This window comes from Miniopterus schreibersii (genome assembly GCF_964146895.1).
Source record: "Miniopterus schreibersii genome assembly, chromosome: 5".
Taxonomy (NCBI): domain Eukaryota; kingdom Metazoa; phylum Chordata; class Mammalia; order Chiroptera; family Miniopteridae; genus Miniopterus; species Miniopterus schreibersii.
Genome location: NC_138106.1, coordinates 20050435 through 20062716, shown reverse-complemented (window position 1 = coordinate 20062716; position 12282 = coordinate 20050435). Strand labels below are relative to the sequence as shown.

Sequence of the window (12282 nt, the reverse complement as noted above, 5' to 3'; positions counted from 1 at the left end):
TCATCTAAACCTAATTCCCTCCCAAAGGTCCAACCCTCGCATACCATCATATCATCATATGTTAGGGCTTCAACATATGAATTCGGGAGGGACACAGACATTCAGCCTGTAACAGTGGGATACGAGCCTTGGGAGGCAGGGCCATGAACTTGGAGCCCTGACTCCACACACCAAGGGCAGAGGCCTTGGGGCCAGAGTTGGGGGGGTCAAGAGCCATAGTGAGTGTGGGGATGTCACAGAGACCCAGGCTAGAATGGCAGCGCCCCCACCTAGATTGCTCCCCGGTAGAACGGCGTGTCCGGGGCTGCGCCTGTGCCGACCCAGGGGGAGTCCCCGGGGGTTCTGGTTAAGGCCTGCAGTGCCCTCAGCCTCCGTGGCAGCGGCGTTCTCGCGTCCCACCGCTTCTTGCCCCCAGGCTCCCCGCTGCCCGAGGCAGGGCTCTCTGGAGGAACCCAGGGCCTGCTGGAGGCCTCGCTGAGGAGCCGCGGTCTTCTCGCGGGCGGGAGTCGGGGCTCAGCAGCTGCGGGAGGTCACTGCAGAGGCAGCCTCCTCCTGTCTCCTGTCCCAGCTGCCTCTGCCCTCCTGTCTCCGGCCCCAGCTGCCTCTGCGCTCCTGTCTCCTGCCCCAGCTGCCTCTGCGCTCCTGTCTCCTGCCCCAGCTGCCTCTGCGCTCCTGTCTCCTGCCCCAGCTGCCTCTGCGCTCCTGTCTCCGGCCCCAGCTGCCTCTGCGCTCCTGTCTCCGGCCCCAGCTGCCTCTGCGCTCCTGTCTCCGGCCCCAGCTGCCTCTGCGCTCCTGTCTCCGGCCCCAGCTGCCTCTGCCCTCCTGTCTCCGGCCCCAGCTGCCTCTGCCCTCCTGTCTCCGGCCCCAGCTGCCTCTGCCCTCCTGTCTCCGGCCCCAGCTGCCTCTGCCCTCCTGTCTCCGGCCCCAGCTGCCTCTGCCCTCCTGTCTCCTGCCCCAGCTGCCTCTGCGCTCCTGTCTCCTGTCCCAGCTGCCTCTGCGCTCCTGTCTCGGGCCCCAGCTGCCTCTGCGCTCCTGTCTCCTGTCCCAGCTGCCTCTGCGCTCCTGTCTCGGGCCCCAGCTGCCTCTGCGCTCCTGTCTCCTGTCCCAGCTGCCTCTGCGCTCCTGTCTCGGGCCCCAGCTGCCTCTGCGCTCCTGTCTCCTGTCCCAGCTGCCTCTGCGCTCCTGTCTCCGGCCCCAGCTGCCTCTGCGCTCCTGTCTCCGGCCCCAGCTGCCTCTGCGCTCCTGTCTCCGGCCCCAGCTGCCTCTGCGCTCCTGTCTCCGGCCCCAGCTGCCCCTGCGCTCCTGTCTCCTGCCCCAGCTGCCCCTGCGCTCCTGTCTCCTGCCCCAGCTGCCCCTGCGCTCCTGTCTCCTGCCCCAGCTGCCTCTGCGCTCCTGTCTCCTGTCCCAGCTGCCTCTGCGCTCCTGTCTCCTGTCCCAGCTGCCTCTGCCCTCCTGTCTCCTGCCCCAGCTGCCTCTGCGCTCCTGTCTCCTGTCCCAGCTGCCTCTGCGCTCCTGTCTCCTGTCCCAGCTGCCTCTGCCCTCCTGTCTCCTGCCCCAGCTGCCTCTGCCCTCCTGTCTCCTGCCCCAGCTGCCTCTGCCCTCCTGTCTCCTGCCCCAGCTGCCTCTGCGCTCCTGTCTCCTGTCCCAGCTGCCTCTGCGCTCCTGTCTCCGGCCCCAGCTGCCTCTGCGCTCCTGTCTCCGGCCCCAGCTGCCTCTGCGTAGCTTTTTTGTAACAAAGTGGCTGCTGCACCTCCGAGCCCAGCGTCTGGATTCCAGGCCGGAAAAGGGTGAAGGGCACCAGGAGCACCCCAGCGGAGCCAGGCCCCTTTCATTTTATTTTTTCTTGTTGTTCATCTTCACCTGAGGATACTTTTTCCATTGATTTTTAGAGAGAGTTGAGGGGGCAGAGAGAGGAACCATCGATTGGTCGCCTCCCGCAGGCGCCTGACCAGGGCCGGGGATTGAACCTGCGGCCCAGGTACGTGCCCTTGGCCAGGAATCAAACCCGCAACCCTTCGGTGTGCGGACGGATGCTCTAACCACTGGGCCGCACCGGCCAGGGCCCAGTCCCTTTTAAAGCCCTTCCCAGAAGCCCCTCGAAGAGGCCCCAGGGATGCCCCTGGCGGGCACCAGGCCAGGCAGCCACGCCAGCTGCAAGGGCATTTCGTGGACAGGCCGCCCGGGCGGCGCCGGGTGGGTGAGTGAGGACGGAGGGGACGGGGACGGGTGCCGGCTGGGCGGAGGGCAGCGTCTGCCCCAGCTCCCCGGCGTCACTGCTCCCGGGCACCGCCCGCGGCAGGGCCCGCCCTGCAGCCCGAGCAGGAGGGCGGGGGCGCGGAGAGGAGCGTGAGCACTGTCCCGCAGGGTCTCCGCGGCCCCCGAAGCAGAGCGGCCACGGCTCAGGCGGGACGGAAGCGTTTGTTTATGCAGTGAAGTGGGGAAAGATCTGGGCCTTTTTTCTCAACAACTTGGTGGAACTGGCATAACTGCTAAAACGGAATGTTCTACCGGCCGGTACCTTCTGTTCTCAAAGGAAAAGCGAAGCGGCTGCGGAGCGGGCCAGGGGAGCGGTTCCTACAGAGCGTCGCCGCCCGGCGGCCGCTGCCGCGGTGAGAAAGCCAAGGAGCCGGCGGGCCAGAGGGCGCGCCCTGACTGCCCCGCTGCCCGCCTGCCCGCTGCCCGCTGCCCGCCTGCCCGCTGCCCGCCTGCCCGCTGCCCGCCTGCCCCGCTGCCCGCCTGCCCGCTGCCCGCCTGCCCTGACTGCCCCGCTGCCCGCCTGCCCGCTGCCCGCCTGCCCCGCTGCCCGCCTGCCCGCTGCCCGCCTGCCCTGACTGCCCCGCTGCCCGCCTGCCCGCTGCCCGCCTGCCCGCTGCCCGCCTGCCCCGCTGCCCGCCTGCCCGCTGCCCGCCTGCCCTGACTGCCCCGCTGCCCGCCTGCCCGCTGCCCGCCTGCCCCGCTGCCCGCCTGCCCGCTGCCCGCCTGCCCTGACTGCCCCGCTGCCCGCCTGCCCGCTGCCCGCTGCCCGCCTGCCCGCTGCCCGCCTGCCCGCTGCCCGCCTGCCCCGCTGCCCGCCTGCCCGCTGCCCGCCTGCCCTGACTGCCCCGCTGCCCGCCGCCCGCCTGCCCGCTGCCCGCTGCCCGCCTGCCCACCCTCTAAGGCGCGGGGGGTCACCTGCTGCCTTCCCCCCCACGCGCGGCGCCCAGGGGGAGCATGTGAAGGGGGCTTTCCACCGCCCCAACTGCAGCTTCCCAAACAGTGCCACGTACAGTCTGGTCCCTGGACACCGACCGGCAGCACCAGGAGCACCTGGAAACGTGTAAGAAATGCAAAACCTCAGGCCCACCCAGGCCTGCTGGGGTTCTGACGTTCGGCAGGTTTGAGAATCACTAGCCTAGACCAAAGTCTAATAGCGGGGAAAGAGCCACTAGAAGTAACCAGTCTGTGGTTTTCTAATACATATCACAAGAGAATTATTAAATAAAACCAGTAAAAAGTTCAATCAGTCTTCTGGACTCTCTGCTATCTAATACATTCAAGGAGAGTTTAGGGTAGGAGATGAATTGGGCAAACCCTCTACAGGCCTGCAATTAAATTAAATTTTTTTTTTTAAATTTAAATTTCTTAAATCACTTTTTATTATTCTAATCACAACACCTCTTTATGTCTGTCTTGTAGGTTATAGCAAGAAATAACTTATTTGCAGAAATTAATCTCCTTAGAGTTTTGGCACCAAGCATAAGGATAATATGTATCAAAAAGTTGTGCATATGCCCAGCCGGTGTGGCTCAGTGGTCGAGCGCCAACCTATGACGAACCAGGAGGTCACTGTTCAATTCCCCATCCGGGCACATGGCCGGGTTGTGGGCTCCATCACCCCAGTAAGGGGCGTGCAGGAGGCAGTCAATGACTCTCTCTCATCATTGATGTTTCTCTCTCTCCCTCTCCCTTCCTCCCTCTGAAATCAATAAAAACATATTATAAAAAAAAAAGTTCTGCATATTCCTACCATTGTTACCATTGTTATAGCCTCAATTAGTGAGATAGGCCCCAATTTTAACATGATATCTGTTATGGGCTGAATTGTGTCCCCCAAAATTCATATGTTGAAATCTTAACCCCTAGTTCTTCTGACTGTATTTGGAGATAGGGCCTTTAAAGAGGTGACAAGGTAAAATGAAATCATTAGGGTGAGCCCCAGTCCAGTGTGACTGGTGCCCCTATAAGAAGAGGAGATTAGGACACAGACAAGCACAGAGATGACCATGTGAAGACACAGGGAAAAGGTAGCCATCTGAGAGCCAAGGAGAGAGGCCTCAGAAGAAACCACCCTACTGACACCTTAACCTCAGACTTCTAGCCTCTAGAATTGTGAGAAAATAAGTTTCTGCTGTTTGATCTATCCAGTCTGTGGCACTTTGTCATGGCAGCCCTAGCAAACTAATACAACATACAAAAAGCTCATGACAAGGTTGGGCCTGGGCTGGCAATTACTGCTGTAGTAGGCATTTGTGCTGTTCCAAATATTTCCAGCCCCCCATCTCGTGGGGAACGTAATGATATTGCAACTGTCTACCCTCTGAAGAAGTTAGGCATGACCATGTGATGTGCTTTGGCCAATAAAATGTAAGCAGAAGCGACATGTCACTTCTGGCAGGCACTTCAAGAGCCTGAGCACATTCTTTCTGCTCTTTTCCCCTCAGACATAGAAGGAGCAATGCCCCCGAAGAGCCTGTTTCATCAGCCTGCTCCCTGGAAAAAGTGATACCAGTGGAGCTCCCAGACAACCCATGGGAAATGATAAATTGCTAATTTAATCCCTGAGATTTAGGCATTGTTGGTTATTGCAGCATATCCTAGCCTATCCTGACTACTATATCAGTTTACATATTAAAATATGAGTCATCTCATTTATCAAATTTCAGTCAATTGTTTAATTCAGATAATAGGCATATCAATCAAACTATGATCTTTTTTTGTTTTGGATTTTTTTAAACCTAAAATACCTGGTAATAAGGCCATATGTGATACCTGAATGCTGGGAAGAGGGCACGAGGCTTCTTACAGAAGATGGGAAGATGTCACTGAGATTAGACACCCCTCCCCCGAAAGAAAGACAATGTTGCAAGTTTTTCTACGCTGGTAGGCACAGTTAAAGGAGAAAACAGCCATGTCCCCCACTGGCACTCCCTCCGATTAACCTCCCACGGGTTGTTGAGCTAGAATAGCCTTCATTCCCCCGGCTCTCAGACCAGAGCCCTTTGCACTATACTGTACTTATTAGTCCTTTAAAAATGAAAAGATAGAATTTCCTTTTAGCCCACAATAGTACCTTCTTATCCTCAAGCCTGGTCATAATCCTGTTCTTTACCAGTGCAAACCAGTTTTGCACTGGCACGTTTCCAAAAAATAACTCACCTGTGCACTGTAAACTCTCTTCAGTGTGAAGGAGCTTCTGAGGACCCTCAAACAACAAATCCCCACTTCTGGGCTTCGAGGTCTCCCCCCTTTCTGCTTCACCTCAGCAGCCACTGGCTCCATTCCAGCCAGCCTCCCTGCTGTCCCGTGGTTAATCTTCCCCATAATTTATCCAGGCCACCCCTCTGGCCCGGGACAGTCTGCTCCTTGACGTTCTCACAACTTGCCAACTCTCCTAAACCCACCACAAACGCAGCTTTCCTTGAATAACTTCCAGATGGGAAGACCCACCCACTGCACTGTTACATTCCAAGGAACTCAACCAACCTCTCTGTACGCACATAAACTGTCTAGGCGATGCGTCATCTATTTGTTACTCAGGCGATTTACTTATCAGTACTTTGTTCTCACTATTACACACATGTCAGGTCATGCACCCTGTGAAAGAATGGAGAGGTGGGAAAAAAATAAAATGTGGGTTTTCTAACACTTTGTCCTGTTATCTGGGCTGCTGTGTGTGGGCAGGCGCCTTCCTCTGCGGTACGTCGAATTGGTTTTGTTTTGCCCTGATGACATACTCTGATTGGTAAACACTAATGTCATCAACAGGATTTCATAAGTCAGTCACCCCAGGAAGTTCATGGTATACAGAGTGCCAAATATTAGGGACTTTTCTTCAAAGAATATAAAATTCTAAGTATTTTTGCCAGGGGGAAAAATAAATTTTATAAAGTCTTTTATTCCACTCTGTAGTGAATATAGCATCTTCTCAAACAGGAAAGAATAAATCATACAGCTTCAGCTTATTTAAATATCCTTTGCTTGAAAAATTAAAACAATCCCAAGTTGTTATTTTGCATCTCAGTTTATAGATCACCAAGTAGGATGTTAATTTATTCTTGGGATGGCAAATATAGTGTCTTAAGTGATTTGGGGAAAAACAAAATGTCATGCCAAATGCACCAGAAAATGTATAATTGATCTGTAAAGATGCTGGGTTCTTAACCAGTGTGACATTCCGACAGTGAGGGCTTACTTTGGAAAGCTGCAAAGTACAACAATACATGTAATACTGACCATGTTCCTTTTGATTACATTTAAAAAACCATCTGTTGGCAATTAGGTGTCGAAATGGCCTTGTCAAATCTTTGCAAAAGAGGAAATTTTCCTCAGAGCCACACAATCTAAATGAGTTGAGTTTTAAATGTGAACACATGCCCTAGCTGGTTTGGCTCGGTGGTTAGAGCATCGGCCCACGAACTGAAGGGTCCCAGGTTTGATTCCAGCCAAGTGCGTGTACCTCAGTTGCGGGCTCAATCCCCGCCCCGGTTGGGGAGTGTGCCAATCGATGTGTCTCTCACACTGATGTCTCCCCTCCACCCCTCCCCTTCCCCTTCTACTTTCTCTGAAAAAGCAATGGAAAAAATATCCTCAGGTGAGGGTTTAAAAGAAAAAAAAAGTGAACATATAGTGGATTTAAAAGAATTGTTTCATGCTCCCAGGTAAGTGGACAGAGGACTGTGTAACAGTTCTATTCATCTGCTCAAACTTAGCAATAACTCCACATGGAGAGTAGGTGAGCAAATAGGCAAACAGGCTGTTCACACTGTCTGCTTTTGCTAACAACCAGTGCTGAGATCACCAAATAATTCCAATATGGGCTTTTTCTTTAGAAGCCACCAGTTTCTGGCTAGCCCAGATGCACCTGGTACAGTCTCCACACCCAGGCGGTTGAGTTCCTTCTGGTCCAGAGTCAGCCTCACCTGGCCCGAGGTCCCACCAGGCTCATTGGGTTTTGGAGAGAAATGTCCCCACATCAGAACCAAGGCTTTATTACACTCTTCTATGTCTCCCATGTCAGCCAGAATAAAATGAAGCTTTAGCTAGTGGTCACAGAGACAGCCTGCCCCCTCCTCTAAAAATGGTCCTTTAAAATTTAGCACTGAAGATTGAGTGGCTCCTTCAGTATTCTTCTCTTGAGATAAAATAATCCCAACTCCCCTAACCACAAAGTTGGATTATTCCAGCCCTTAATTAGCTTTGCTGCTGTAACTAAGCCCCTCCAGTCCATCTGGAGTCTCTGGTTATGCAACATTGAAGACAGTGCTTGGAGAAAGGGTGGCCAGACATGAGCGTGGCTTCCCTGCCTGTCCCTTGCTAGTGATGCAACCTTGGGCAAATCACTTAACCTCTCTCTGGCCCCTAGTTTACTCCTCTAAATTGTGGAGTGTAAACGAGAAAATGATACCATTGTAATTAACCTAGTTAATAATAATAGGAGCAAAGAGAAGGTGAAATATTATAGGCATGTCATTTGGGCAGTTTCACCAGGAAGCTACAACTTTATACTCCCCAGCGGATTTGACAAAGGGAAGATAGATGCATGCCCAGTAAAGTTGGGGTGACATCAGGAAGGCACTTGCCTGTCAGTCACACCAGAATGGGAGTGGCCACTGCAAGGGCGAGAAATTCGGGATATTTAATCCCCTTAACAAAGGAGTTCACTCGCTTGGTTCCTCTTTTGCCCTTGGGACTCCTGTTGCTCAGGGCACACTCTCCTGTATTCCCCCACATGACCCACAGCCATGTGGACCCACACACACAATGGACCAATGGACTGCAGCTAGCCTGATGCTGAACTGGACCCAGCTCCAACATGACAAGGAAAATCTGGACACTGGCTTTGCTTCTAGCTCTACTGAAACCCCAGCTACACTTCTATAACTGGACTAAGGGAAACGGGACTTTGGAAACCCAGAAATGTAATTCTACACATATGAAAATCACTCATCCTCTTGTGTGAGTCTCAAAAAATTCTTTTTCTCTAGATGTAAGGACTTCCACCCCCAAGCACCCAGTGGAGAAGAGGACACCCCAATTTCTCCAATAGCAAAAGCATCTAGAATCCTGTCTGAAACACAGCTCCCCAAAATATGCTTTTCCTTTCTTTCCCCAAATCATTACTGGAGTGAAAAGTCAGCTCTCCATACTGTGTTGTCTAATGTGGTAATCACCAGCCACAAGTACCTATGTACATGTAAATCAATTAAGATTAAATAAAATTTAAGATTCTGCTCCTCAACTGTACTAACCACATTTCATGCTACCATCTTTGACTGTGCAGATCTAGAACATTTTCACTGGAAAGTTCTATTGGATAGAGCTGGCTGCCTTATGCACTTAGATTTTGAGGCTTCCAAACACATCCCTGTCAGTCTCTACCTAAAACATTCATGTGCAACCTTTTCTTGGTGACAGGATAAGTGCTACCACTCTGTTTTCTATCACATCTCTTTTAGAAAGACCCCTGTCTCCAGTTCTGCATCACAAAGAATTCAGGCTAGAAACAATCTCTCTGCAACCTCACAGATTCAGAAAACTATGGTTATCTGTCCCACCACTGTCCAGAATGCATTCTAGGGCCCTTGGCACTGCCTGCAGTTGAGAGTATGGTGGCCTGTAGGCGTGATGTTGAAGGCTCCAAGCCCTGGGTCTTATTCCCAAAGCAAAACACCATCTTTGGGGACTTGCTGCAGCCAGTGTGAGCCTCAGGTAGCTCATGGGCCCAGAGTTTAGCACACTGTAAATCCCCCAAGAGTCCCAAGCACCTAAAGGAAGCACCTAAAGGAAGAGATCAGGAAGCCCAATGTTCTAGGAAAGCAGGTCACCCCATCAGGCCGATCTCTGTTCTTTCGCCCAGAGTTTCAGGACAAACATTACAGGCCAGGACACGGCATGGAAAAAATGTAGGTTTACAGGCTTGCTTAACCGACACAAAAGCAGAGCATGCACGATGCAGCCCAAAGAACCAGGTGAGCTGCATTTTCTCCACCGGTGTTCAATTCCAAGGCTTGCAGATAAGGATCATCTCGGTCACGCCCGAGCTCGGTCATTCAGCTTTCAATAGTCAAGGATTGATTATTTATTCTACTCCCAGTCCCACCTACCTTTACCTCTGCCAAGGGGAAGAATAAAAAAGGGCTACAGCCTGGCTGGTGTGGCTCAGCGGTTGAGCATCAACCTAGGAGATGGCGGTTGGATTCACGGTCGGGGCACAAGCCCGGGTTGCGGGCTAGATCCCCAGCAAGGGGCGTGCAGGAGGCGGCCGATCCATGACTCAGCATTGATGTTTCTCTCTCTTTTCCTCTCCCTTCCTGTCTATGAAATCAATAAAGATATATTTTTTTAAAAAAAGTGCTACAGATTCACACTTTCTGACTTGCTAATAGCTCCAATAAAAGATGAGGTCAAGGAGGCTAGAAGTAACAGCTGAGATGTTATTTCATGGCCTGGCGGTTTTCAGTCCTCACCACCCTTCTCATCGTTTGTGAAAAGAAATCCAGAGCCGACTGCATCCTTTTCAAGATTACACCCAATTTTTTACGTTTGTGGGCAAAAAAGGGACCACATACTAAACCTGACAAGCTCAGGGGAGGCCTGCATGGTGGCCTTACAAACTCAGGGACTCAAAGTAACCACATAGGACGGTCTAAAATGAAACTTCCTAACTAAGAGAGTCACGGCAGGTAGTCATGCCGTAGGCTGGTATCTTCCCTGACAAAGGTCAATCTTTACCTCAACTGAGCCTGTCTATTTTCTTCTTGAATCTAAGATAACATACCTTTGGGAGGTCAAGGTAAATTCCCTTACTCTGGCACCAGGGCAGAGACCACAGATCCTCTCACTGTGATCACGTTAATGATTGACTGTTAGCTATCCCGTACCCACCAGTGTAAAAGCAGTATGTGTCTGCTCGTGTTATTTTTCTCTCCAATCCCAGAGATTCCTCCCCTTCCTTTGCTTTCTCCCGCCTCCCTAATCTATCACCAATGAATTTCATTAGGTGCATAACTGCCATTGTCCGGAGCATGTTCTCAACCCATTAAGATTTTGCTTTCCAGCAATTGTTGTCAGTTTGGTTCAAATAAACTCATAAAAATTCTTACAGGTTTGGAAGTTTCTTACACTGACAAGTTAATAGCAATAATAATTGTGATCACATACATAGCCATTACTGTGTGCCAGGCATTGTCCTAAGTGCTTTACATGTGCATAGACATTAGCTCACGTGAACCTCACCAACAACTGTATGCGGAAGTACTGCAAAGGTGTGCACGTGCACGAGGTGTGCATGGTGTGCGTGAGTAACTCACCTCTGCTCACACTGGTGGAGCTGCACTTCAAACTAGGCAGTCCCGCTCCAACTCCATGCTTTGACTCCAGAGGAGGGGAATGAACAGTTAACTCCTCTCAAAACCCTCCCAAGCAGCTCTCTGGCCTCCTATTACTCGAAGGGGTAGGAAGGGGCAGGTGTGGATGCTCAGGGGCTGCTGAATGCCTCTACTTAGCACACTGAAAAGTTGTGAGTGCCTGCAACCTGTTCAATCACAGCTCTGTTTTCTAGGCTCAAGGCTTTGTCCTATTAAATTGATAATACTTCTAAGAGGAGCAATGCAGTGAGTCATAGCAGTCATTGACAACACAGTATGAATTAGCTCATCAACATTTTTCCTAGACTTTTAAAGTGGGAGACATGACTGGGCCTGAGGCTAAAGAAGAGTGTGGAAAGTGAAGGCCAGGGGGAGGAAGACAAGCCTGAACTATATGGTAAATAAGCCTGAGGGCGGGCTTGCCCTGGCTATGCTAAATCATAGAATTGTAAAGTCCCTGCAGAAATGGTGGATCTTCCTACCCAGAAAAAACTAAAATGCAGTGCAGATAATTATGTGTTAGGCTATCTCTGAGGGCAAAAAACAGAAACTCCAACTTCAAGGAACTTAAACAATAAGAAATGAGTCCCAGGATCAATTGATTCAGGTGCTCAACAATGTCATTAGGAACCCAGGCTTTTCCCCTCTCTCTGCTCAGCTATTCTTTTTTTAAATGTTTGATTAATTTCAGAGAGAGGAAGGGAGAGGGAGAGAGAGAGGGAGAGATAGAAACATCAATGATGAGACAGTCATTGATTGGCTGCCTCCTGCACGCCCCCAACTGGGAATCAAGCCCAAAACCCGGGCATGTGCCCTGACCGGGAGTTGAACCAGGGACCTCTTAGTTCATGGGCTGATGCTCAACCACTGAGCAACACTGGCCAGACTGCTGAGCTATTCTTCAAACGGGCTTCACTCTGTGGCTACTACCAAGATAGGAGTGTACTTCCAGGTGGCACATTCAATTATGACAAGGCCTATGAGGCCTGCTCAATCGCCCCCCCCCCCCCACTTCTCATTCGGATACCCTCCCAGTTGTCTTTCCCTCCAGCTGCACTTGCTTGCTCTTCTTCAAACATGCTCGGTGTACTCCTGTCCCAGGGCCTTTGCACCTGCTGTTCCTTCTGCCTACAGTGCTCTTCTGTACATGCCCATCTCCTTCAGGTCCTTACTCAAACAGCACTTTCCCAGTGAGGTCTGCCTTGACCACATTATTTAAAACTATAACCACCTCCCAACTCATCTCGTTTTGGGCTTGAATTTTCTCCACCGCATGTAGCTGCATCCAACACAGGGCACATTTTCCTGCTTGCTTGATTGGGCCCCGCCTGCCTAGAAGGTGTGCTCCAGGAGCTCAGAGATGCTTTTCTGATTGTCCCCCTCATTTGTCCCCAGGGCCTAACAGAACAGGCGTCCCATAAATATCTGCAGAAGCAAGAAAAGGCAGACAGGAGATGGTCAACATCCATAGGAGGAAGTAGGGGAGGAAGGATATCTTCAGAGATGGCACCCCCAACCCATCCACCCATCACCGCATAGCCTTTCCCTGCATCTCATCCAGAACTGCACATGCCGGGTCTCAAGGAGTCCTTGTCAAAGGGTCTTCCTGTGACTCCACGGTGGGGTGGCGTCGGGGGGTGTTGGGGAGGGGTGGACC

At 51.9% G+C, this 12282-nt stretch overlaps 1 long non-coding RNA gene across 1 annotated transcript; it reads left to right on the top strand.

The window, feature by feature from the left end:
• Positions 1-1664: 1664 nt before the first annotated feature.
• Positions 1665-3980, top strand: LOC308557726. Its single transcript, XR_013998887.1, has 4 exons — positions 1665-1978; positions 2365-2609; positions 3204-3316; positions 3676-3980. It is a non-coding gene; the product is annotated as an uncharacterized lncRNA (long non-coding RNA).
• The last annotated feature ends 8302 nt before the right edge of the window (positions 3981-12282 follow it).